This window comes from Apium graveolens, chromosome 5 (genome assembly GCF_009905375.1).
Source record: "Apium graveolens cultivar Ventura chromosome 5, ASM990537v1, whole genome shotgun sequence".
In the NCBI taxonomy this organism is placed as follows: Eukaryota; Viridiplantae; Streptophyta; class Magnoliopsida; order Apiales; family Apiaceae; genus Apium; species Apium graveolens.
In genome coordinates this window covers 5,378,253-5,388,795 of record NC_133651.1, presented here as the reverse complement: position 1 = coordinate 5,388,795, position 10,543 = coordinate 5,378,253, and positions in this window count along the sequence as shown.

The following is a 10,543-nucleotide window of genomic DNA, read 5'->3' as shown; positions in this document are numbered from 1 at the left end:
TGAAGATAATGCAGAGCTTAAAGATGCTAAAAGGAGGATGATTGATGAACTTTGATATGCTGAGAGATGTTTGTTGAAGAACTATCTCAGAACAACTCCTGACATCAGAGAGATCAGAAGATGAAGCTAATTTAAGATCTACAACTGCTTAAATTCTGATATTTGTACAGACTGAAGCTGTTATCAGAAGTTAAATATTGGTAAAGCTTTAAGGACTGTAAGTTGTAGTTATCTAGTCTAATTCTCATGCATTTGTACTTAATGTTTTTGACATCATCAAATATCTATTAAACTTGTATATTATGCTAATTTACAAGTTGGGGGAGATGGTTAGATATATTTGATAATGTCATGGCTAATATGATTTATGTTTAGTTTTCAGATCTTACTTAAACAGGATAAATCAGTACTTACTGGAAGTCAGGACTTAAGGATATCAGTACCTATATTATCAGGAGATAATCATCAGAAGATGGATATCAGAACTTAAGTGCTGAAGGATGTTCAGATAAGGACAACAGCTGTTTAAAGGAAAGAAGATCGAGATAAATATAAGAAGAGATATGCATGAAGAAGGAATTCTATGAAGAATAGAATACTTGGAAGAAAAGATATCTGATTGATATATTTTAGGAAGCAGAATTATATTCCATATCAATTAGCGATTATCTTGTAACTGTGTAGTATATAAACACAGACATAGGGATTACACTATAAGTGTTTTCATATTCGAGAAGATTATTCATTGTAACCCTAGCAGCTCTCGTGATATTTGTTCATCACTGAGAGGTGACAGTTTCATACTATAACAGAGTTTATTATTTCAATAAAGTTTGTTTTCTGTTACTTGACATATTAAAGTTCGATTTGATTGTACTTTACAATGTATTCACCCCCTCTACAGTGTGTGTGACCTAACATTCCCGAAAATCCACCAGATACCGAAAGAATTGAGTATAAGGTGACAGGATAAAAAGGATTTAAATTCAAGGATTTTAAGAGGGGATCATAAAAAGGAATATAAAATATTGAGAAAGGTTTAGGGAAACCCAAGTAATAAGATCCCGGATATGATCCCTCAAACGACGAACGAGAACGAAAGTTAAGCGAACTGTAAAACAAATAAGCGACCAAGAGACAAGCTTGTACAAGAAGCCAAGGATTGTGACATCATCAAACCACAAGGAAGAGAAATGTGGTAATTGGATGACATAAGAATGATGACCTCAGCATGACAAAAAGAAGTGTGTTGTTGGTTGATTGTGAGCCATTCATTTTTTACCATGGTAAATCCTCAAAATTAGCCAAGCCATAAACAAAGAAACAAAACAAAAAAATCATAACACAAACTTGACTTTTCATTTTAAAGAAGCAAGCTCTCGTCCAAAACCAGAGCAGCAACTTCAAACTACCATATCTCCTTCAATAATCACTCAAATAGTATGTTCTATAGCTCTTTGGAAATGTATTGAGATGGACTACAACTCTTGTTCACAAGTCTCATCTAAATAAGCATGGTAAGACCCTCGTTTTGACAGTTCTTTAAATATGACTTTTAGAAACTTCAAAACCTAACTTTGTGTTCTTGATTTCTTTGGAAAGATCAAGCTTTTAGGAGGTTAGATTAAGGCTCCCTAAGGCTTCCTAGCAACTTAACACCAACCAAGGAAAGTATCAACTTCAAACCCTAGCTTTGATTTTATGATTCCATTAAGTTTTATTGAAGCATTGTTAGTATTAAGGCTTGATCTTTGATTATAAGTAGTTTTGGTGGATTTGTATTGGTTTTGAATATTGGGTCTTTGATTGGTTGGATAAATTGGTAAAACTTGGAGTTGGGGACTGAGTTTGTAGTATGATGGTTGAATATTGTTGTATTGGTGGTTGTGAGTGAATTGATGATAATTTAGAGTGTTAATTAAATTGGAAATCGCGTAAACATAAACGTCATAATGCCCGATTTTCCTTAACTGTTCTGTTCTTAACTTTCGGACTCGTTAACTCACTGAAAAATTCTAACCTTTTCCATGTTTAGATAGTTTATATTTCGAGCTTCGTTTTGATATGTGGTTCGCTTGAATCCGATGTACGGTTTAGGAGAAACGACCGTTTTAAGTAACGGCGTTTCGCGAACGAACCATTACCCCTCGCCTTACTTTAAAACCTTGGTTAAGGCCCTTAAATGACTAATTGGAGTATGAAATGATTATGTAAAGTGGGTTAGGCAGTTGGTAGGGGACTCGCGAAAGAATCTCCTTAAAATATTTAATGGTTAATTTATTAAAAATGGTGGAGTCGAGGATACTCGAGCGACTTAAGTGAATCGTTAAGCGCAAAAGCGAACGTTAGGGTCTAATTGGTTAAAGTATAGATTCATAAGCGACTTTGGTTTAATTCCAAATTATATGTTGTTTATAGGTTACCAGACTCGTCCCAAGCCTTTTATCACCCCCAGTCGCTCAGGCAAGTTTTCTACCCGTTATACAGTTGTTGTGATGTATATATATATATGCATTATCTTGTGATAAGTGCATGATTGTTATTAGCAAATCTTGCGATATATTGGAGCATGCTGATATGGTATATATGCATGTCTGTTTCATAATTTTGATATCTAATTGTTGATTCAATTGCTTATAAGTTGCATAATACTTATGTTAGAGATAAACAGTAGTTGCGTATACCCTTAGTATAGGGGACCCAAAGGTGAACATATTTTCTAAACCGGGAGACGATGTTCCCGAGTATATTATATATATATATAAATAGTTTTCAAAACTATTATTCGAATAAGGTTTATTTGATAACTTTATTTCACTTAATGAATATTATTTTGAATATTCATTCGAGGACTTATGACTCCGCTTATTTTATTTAATGAATATTATTTTGAATATTCATTCGAGGACTTATGACTCCGCTTATTTTATTTAATGAATATTGTTTTGAATATTCATTCGAGGACTTATGACTCCGCTTATTTTATTAAATACTATATTATTTATTTTATTAAAGAATAATGTTTCGATAATCAAACTTATTTTCGATTATTCAAATAAAGATCGTACTTTCATATAAGTATATCTTTGGTTATTTATTATTCATTTCAAGTATGAGTTTTAAAACTTCTACTTCAATTATTTTTATAAAGATTATTCTTTATGGGAATATTATTTAAATAATAATATTCAGATATTTTTTAATATATTGGGACTGATTTATTTTATTAAATCAGCATTACTCCAAACATTCTTAAAAATGTTTTCGAGTCTTCAAAATGATTTTTAAAGGTTAGTGCGGATCCCAAAACTCAATTTTTTTTATATATTTGACATCTTCCTTTCGAAGGGGATTTAAATACTCGCTCAAAATCTGAGGGATCCGGCTCTGTGGTGTATTTTATATTCGCAACAAAGTTGTTGTTTTGATAAAAGAGTTTTTGATTACTTACCCAACACTCGGGAAGTAAAATTCTTGGAACAAGTTAATCCATTAACAGGCACCGCCTAGGAAATATCGGTGAGTTTTCCTTTCTAACTAGATACGACTTCTTGGTGGAGCCGTATCAACAAGTTTCTACTTGGGGAAAGGGGGGACGGGCTTTACGTTTCAGAGTCATGGATTTCATCTAAACTAGGAGTGGCGTAAGTGGTCGAGTGGCGCCGGCCCAGCCTTATTATATTGGCCCAAATGGCTTGGAAGTTCCGCTAAGACGGTACATTTCTTAGGAGTCCAGGGTTCGGTTGACAAGTAAATCCGACTGTTCTCCTCTACATGTAGAAAATGATGGGGTTGCATTACTGCGACTGATCATCGTAAGTGGTCTTCCTGGCGCGGCAAACTCCCGTATTGAGTTCATCATCCAATTGGATATTTCTGCAACACTACCCAGAGCACTTCGATAGAAAGGCTACGGCTGGGCGATTGTTAAGTGTTGGCAGGGTCGAGTTTTCAAAATAATGTTTTCATCAAATGAAGTATCTCGTAACTTCATTTCATTTTGATGATATTTCAAAGATTAATTCTATACAAGTTTTGTCGTGTAGCTTCATCTATGGGATGAACTAATTATAACTTGAATGGTGGTAGTTCAAGTAGTATTTGGAAAAGATATAAGTATATTGGAGTATCTTGTAACTTCATCTTTTCAACTTATATCTGGTTAATGATTATCTTATGCATGACAAAGATTTTTACAAAAATGTTGAGACAAGGTTAGATATATGAGATCACCTTGCAACGATATTTTTATACAGTTATAAACTAGAACTCTGTGTATATTATACATGGAAAAGGATTTAAAAATTCTGAAAAGTATATATATATATACTAAATATTTTACGACTTGGTCGCATTAAGAGATCAAACTTGGTTCATTTCTTCTTGACCAAGACTTTCATGAGTACTATGAGGATGGTCATATATTATTAATTATTATACATATTATTTCGGTGGGCTTGTTGCTCACCCTTGCTTTCTTCTTTCATCACACAACATCAGATAGACAAGATGAACAGGACAAGCTCCCAATTCGCGAGCGGATAGGAAACGTTCCGCAGTTTCCTATAGGCGTTGATGTTGCTGTAACTGAGGTAGGAACTACCAATAGGCTAGGCTTTCAACTTTTGATGTACCAGACTTATGTATCTTTATGAATTGTAATAATGGCAAAGAAATGTAAATTTATTCAGAAACCCTTTTAAGGTGTAATGGCATATAATTGTGGAATAAAATGACTCGTGTTATTTTTGGATATTTATCTCTGAGACTATAACTTGTGGTGTGTGTGTTTATTGTGGGGTCACAGTACGGAGTAGTTGATTGTTTATTAAGATTGGGTGTTATTAAGGGAAATGGAACTCGTGACAACCCGGATCCCCGACCCCGGATTTGGGGGTGTTACAGTAATACATAAAACAATTGAAAGTATTTCCTTTTTTATAGTAGAATAATTTCTTTGACAATCATTCCAATGTGCAGATGTAAACTGGATTATTTGTTCTTTACCATTGACTACTTGTTTTAGTATACCGCCGTATCCTAACTCAGAAGCATCTGTTTCAACTACTTTAAAAGCATTTGGATCAGCAAGGTGTAGACAAGGGATTTCTAAAACCTGAGCTTTGATTTGTCGAACAATTTCGGTATGTTCAGATGACCAAGGGACGGGGTTAGTTTTAAGGCGGTCATGTAAGGGCTTGGCTATCCTATTGATGTTTGGATAGAAGTCTAGGACATAGTTGAGACTTCCTAAAAATCTTTGGAGTTGGGTTTTATCTGTGATTTTATCGGGGAATTTTGTTGCAAAGGTTAGGGCTCTTTCACTTGGTGTAACTGTTCCCGTTGATATGTAGTGGCCAAGAAATCTTACACTAGTTTGAAATAGGGAAATCTTGGATTTTGATATGACTAAACCATTTTTCTTAAATACATGGCAGAAAGTTTTAAGGTGTTTGAAATGTTGTTCAATAGATTCTGAAAAAACTAGAACATCATCAATATATACTATACAGAATGTAGAATAGTCATTGAATATGTCATTCATAATTCTTTGGAATTCGCTAGGGGCAGTTTTAATTCCAAATGGAAGGACATTCCATTCATACTGTCCGAATGGGACCGTAAAAGCGGTTTTATATCTATCTTTTGGGTGGATTTGAATATGCCAAAATCCAGATTTTAAATCAAATTTGGAGAATATTACCGAAGATCTTAATTTTTGTAAAAGGTCTTTTTTATTAGGTATAGGGTATCGTACCCATCTTAAGGCTTTATTTAGAGGCTTATAGTTGATAACCAGCCTTGGTGTCCCTCTCTCAATTTCAGCATTTTTGTTTACATAGAAAGCTGCACAGAACCACGAGGATCTGGATTTTCATATGATTCCTTTGGATTCGAGATCGGTTATTTCTTTTCTGCAATGTTATTCTAGGTCGGAGTTTATTTGGATAGGTCTCGCTTTTGTTGGTATTTCCTTCTCATCAAAATCTTTTTCATAAGGTAAATCAATCATATGTTGTTTTCTATGCCAAAATGCATTTGGTAAGTCAGGATAGAGTTCCACTTCTATTTGTTTTAGTAATTTTAAGATTTTTCTTTGATAAATCGGTCTTGTAACTGTTTCTCAATCTTGTGAGAGGAAAGGTCTTGTTTTAGATGGGATAATTGTATCTGTTTGCCTTGTATTAAGACATTTATCTCGTTATTATATATAGAATATGCCTTTATTGTATTGAGGTTCCTTGTTTTGGGTTTTTCAGGAAATGGGAAGGTAAGTTTGGTGTCATGGGTTTTGAAAGTAATACCTTCGTAGGTGACAGTATAGGGGTTATTAAATTGAAGAAAGGTGTACCTAATATGACAAGATGATGTATGCCTTTAACTAGGAGAAAAGATGTCTTAATTTGGAAGGTTTTATTATTGATAGAGGCATCAACCTTACTAACTACATTGAGGTTTGAGTTATTAGCGGCGGTTAATTTTTCGTTGGTATGTTGATGAAATCTTTTTGGTATTATTTCTTCTTTAATGCAATTCAAATCTGCTCCTGTATCGAATAAGACAATGGTATCTAAGATAAAGTCATCTGAGAAGACAACTTTGACTTTTATGAGATATTTTCAGTAGGTAACTTGTCTTAATTCATATAAGAAATCTTCATCTTGTTCAGGAGTATTGTTTAAACTGCTTAGTTGTTTTTGTTCAGTATTTTGCTCTTCTACTTCACGAACTAGAAGGACATTTAAAGCTTCAGAATCTATCTTCTGTTATTCTTTAAGGATTTTTAATTCTTCTTTGATTTCTTTGTGTAGGTCTTGTATTGTTGGAACGGATTTCTGGTTGGGTTTATGTTTTTTTAATATTGTGGTCAAGTCATATGAAGTTTTTGTTGATGGGAGAATACAAGGTTTTTGTTCTGGTTTGGGTTCAATTGGTCGTTGGAGTAATTTTTCTAAGAGCTCTTTTCTTATTTGGGGATCAGTTTTCTTTTCTATAATTTCGAGAGAATGTTCCTCATTTCCGGTGAGGACGTTGATTCGTCTGTCTTCAGAGGAGGAATTGTGAGAGGAAGATGAGCTTGTTGCAATCTCATCTATTTGAAGAGGTTCATCATTTCCAGACATTTCAGATGTCTCAGAGTCGGAAGATTCAAGGAGTAAAGCCGAGATTTTGTTGGATAGGCTTTCTTCTATGTTTAACTCTTGTATTTTCCTATTAAGTCTGCAGAATCTAGATATATGTCCCTTTTTTCCGCATTTGTAATAAGTTATATCTTTATTGGTTGGTTTAGTAAATTTATTTTTGTTGAAAGGTTTTTTGTTGTAGGAAGGTTTATTATTATTATTAAAGGAAGGTTTATTATAGAACGGTTCTGTTGATTTTTTGTAGAAATGTTTAGATTTTGTGAAAGACCTTTTCTGATAAGGTTTTTGATATGGCTTGCATTCGCCATCACATTTTATTTTTGAATAGCTTTTGTTGGGATTATAGTCAAACTGTTGACAGAAAATACCTAATTCCTGCTTTGTTCTTTTCATTTCCCATTTGAGATGTCTTTGAAGTTTTAAATCTTGACAAATCTTTAGGCCTTCTCGTTGTGTTTGGCTTATGAGTTGGCCATACATCAGGTTTTTGTAAGGTATCGGGCTTCCGTGTTCAGTTATTAAAGAAGTTCTAACTCTTTCACCGAGTAAGGTTGGAAGTCCGGCTAAGAATTTTTCCTTCCAATTTGCATGGTTCGAGTCTTCTCTAAACATGACTCTGGTAGGGAAAGTAGTTTTATATCTTTTAAAATCACTAAGTTTTTTACATTTGAGATTATGTAAAAGCTCAGCATTCTTATCTCTCAGGTGAGAAGGGTCACCAATGAAGTGGTGTGTTATGACTAGAATGAGTTGTGCTACTGCTCCTTGGATAGGGTTTCCTTGTTCATCTAAAATGGGTTTTCCCTCTTCATCTTCCCTAATAGAATTTAAGATTTCAAGATGATTTTCAGGGGTAAGGTGATAGTCCCACCAACCTTTTAATTGGCCAGAGAACCCTGCTATGAGTAATTCAGTTATAGCTTTGTCTGGGGTTCCTATTTGGGTTGTATAAGCAATGGCTGCCATGGTCATTTGTTGTAAATGATTTAGAATGTTATATTCAGACATTCCGTCTATATTCCATTCATAAACAGAGGATGCATTGAATTTAGACTGGGTTAAAATTTCAGGTCTATTTTCAACTCCAATATCTGGGTCTGTGAATTTTGGAATCATTTGTCGGAGGTCATGAACTTGGGGTATTTCATTTATGAAAGCATCTTCATCTGAGTCATGATGTATGACATTCAGTTGTTTAGATGAAACACTGTCAGCAGCTATTTGGGTTGTGGAAGAGGAGGCTTCGAGTCTGCTAAGATGGTCTTTGATGGCTTTAACGAATTATGGTCTATTTGTTTGAATTTGTTGTTGGCTTTGTCTAGAAACTTGATATGGCTTAAAGATGGGTTCTTGGTTATTAATACTTTTGGGGAAATCTATTGTTTTTTGAATTCGGTCTTCTATTCGGTTTAGTTGACTTCCTATGCTATTTAGGTGGGTGTTTGTGTAATTAACAGCAAGGATTGTATTCCTAGTATTTTTTAGTATGTCATCATCTGGTCTCTTGATGGGGTATGCCTCAATTTTTTCACTACGAACTGTTAGTGTGACATTTCTAAAAGGTGGGTGGTGTGATTCTATAGTTCCGCTACTTGTTTCCCATTGTTTCTGTTTTTGGCTCATGCTTCGAGTGATGGGGTTTAGGTAATTTGTGAATGGGAAGAATAAGTTTTGGTCAGAGGAGTAAATTTCCAACCAATCAAAGAATAACATTTGGATTTTGTTTTGGTTGAGAAATTCATAATAAATTTCTTGAAGTTGTGTCTTTTGTTCTTTGAAGTTGGTAAAAAACCAATTTCTTTTTTCAGTATTTTGGGGAGAGTAGAACTCTTCACGAAGAAAAGTTTTATTGATTTAAAATTCTATTTCAATCACATTTAGCTCACTTGGCATTCCCATATTCTCAGTTATGGCAGAGAAGGTTGGGGATGTTGGTGATGAAGGGGAAACCGTGTTTTGGTTTGGTGGTAATTGACTTTGTTTATAGAAAGGGTGAGGTATATTGGAAGAATAATCCACACCACTCATAGAGGTACTGGGTATATCTGATGTAGAGTACCTTGGTCTTGAGGAAGTGTTAATGATAGAAGGGATTTGAGAAATCCTTCCTAAATTCAAGGTTCTTGAGGAAGCATCAGAATGTCGAGAACTAATAAAAGGGGCTCGGGATGATCGATCAAATGCAAGAGTGACTCTTCCATTGTCATCTTGGTGAACTTGGTGTATTTGTGTGTTTGGTTCTAATCTTTCCGGTAATCTAGGGCGAGCTACTCCTTCTAAAACCCATTCAGTGGGAAGGGAAATGTCATGCCATTTTATGGATCGAGGAATGACTGTGTTAGACCTTGAAAGATCAGTTTGAAGAAGGATGGTTTCTCCTTTGACGAAAGCATTTTTATGCCCATCATCACCAATGGACATTATTGCTTTGTAATGAATTCGAAAGATTAAAGTAACCGGAATTGATCCTTCTAACATTTTATAGTTGTGAGTTTTAACTTGGAGTGTCATGCTATGGATAACATTCCTGTCTTTAAGGGAAATGGATAAATTTGGATAGCAACTAAAAGAGATGGGTCCGTTACATAGACTTGATTTTATGGAACTTAACAGGGAGTCATTGAACTCAAGGAATCTAGCATCTCTTAAAATGGCTAATATTGAGGTGTCTAATCCTTCTTTGGTTAAGGGCTTAATTCCTACTTATATATATAGTTGGGTTCAGTGGAGACCTATATTATTTGGAGACCCTGGAGACCTGTATAACTGCCGTTAGATTTTGTACGATTGTGCAGTTAGAGATGAATACAAAGTGAGAGACATATTAATACTTATAAAGCTAAGTCAAAATAGAGTGCATATCGTACAACTTTATAAATAGAGTTACTTCAAATTATAAAATTTATTACTTTTAAATATTAATAAAAAATATAATGCAACATGTATAATAAAATATTATGTGAAAAAATATATGAATATTTGATTTGAAAGTTGTATTATATCTTTTTATTTATATTTAAAAGTAGTACACTTCATAATAATTTTAAGTACTACACTCGATTTATTAATTATTATTTTTCAAATAATATTTTATTCTGCAAATTGCATTATATTTTTTATTTACGTTTAAAAATATTATATTTTAAAATTTTAAGTAATACATTCTATATATAAAATTCTACAATATGTTCTGCACTTTTTTTAATATATTTTTTTATATAATATTTTATTCTACATGTTGCATTATATTTTTTTATTTAGGTTTAAAAATATTATATTTTATATTTAAATTACTGCACTCTATTTATAAAGTTCTGCACTCTATTATTTTAATATATTTTTTTCACATAATATTTTATTCTGCAAGTTGCATTATATTTTTTATTTTGGTTTAGAAA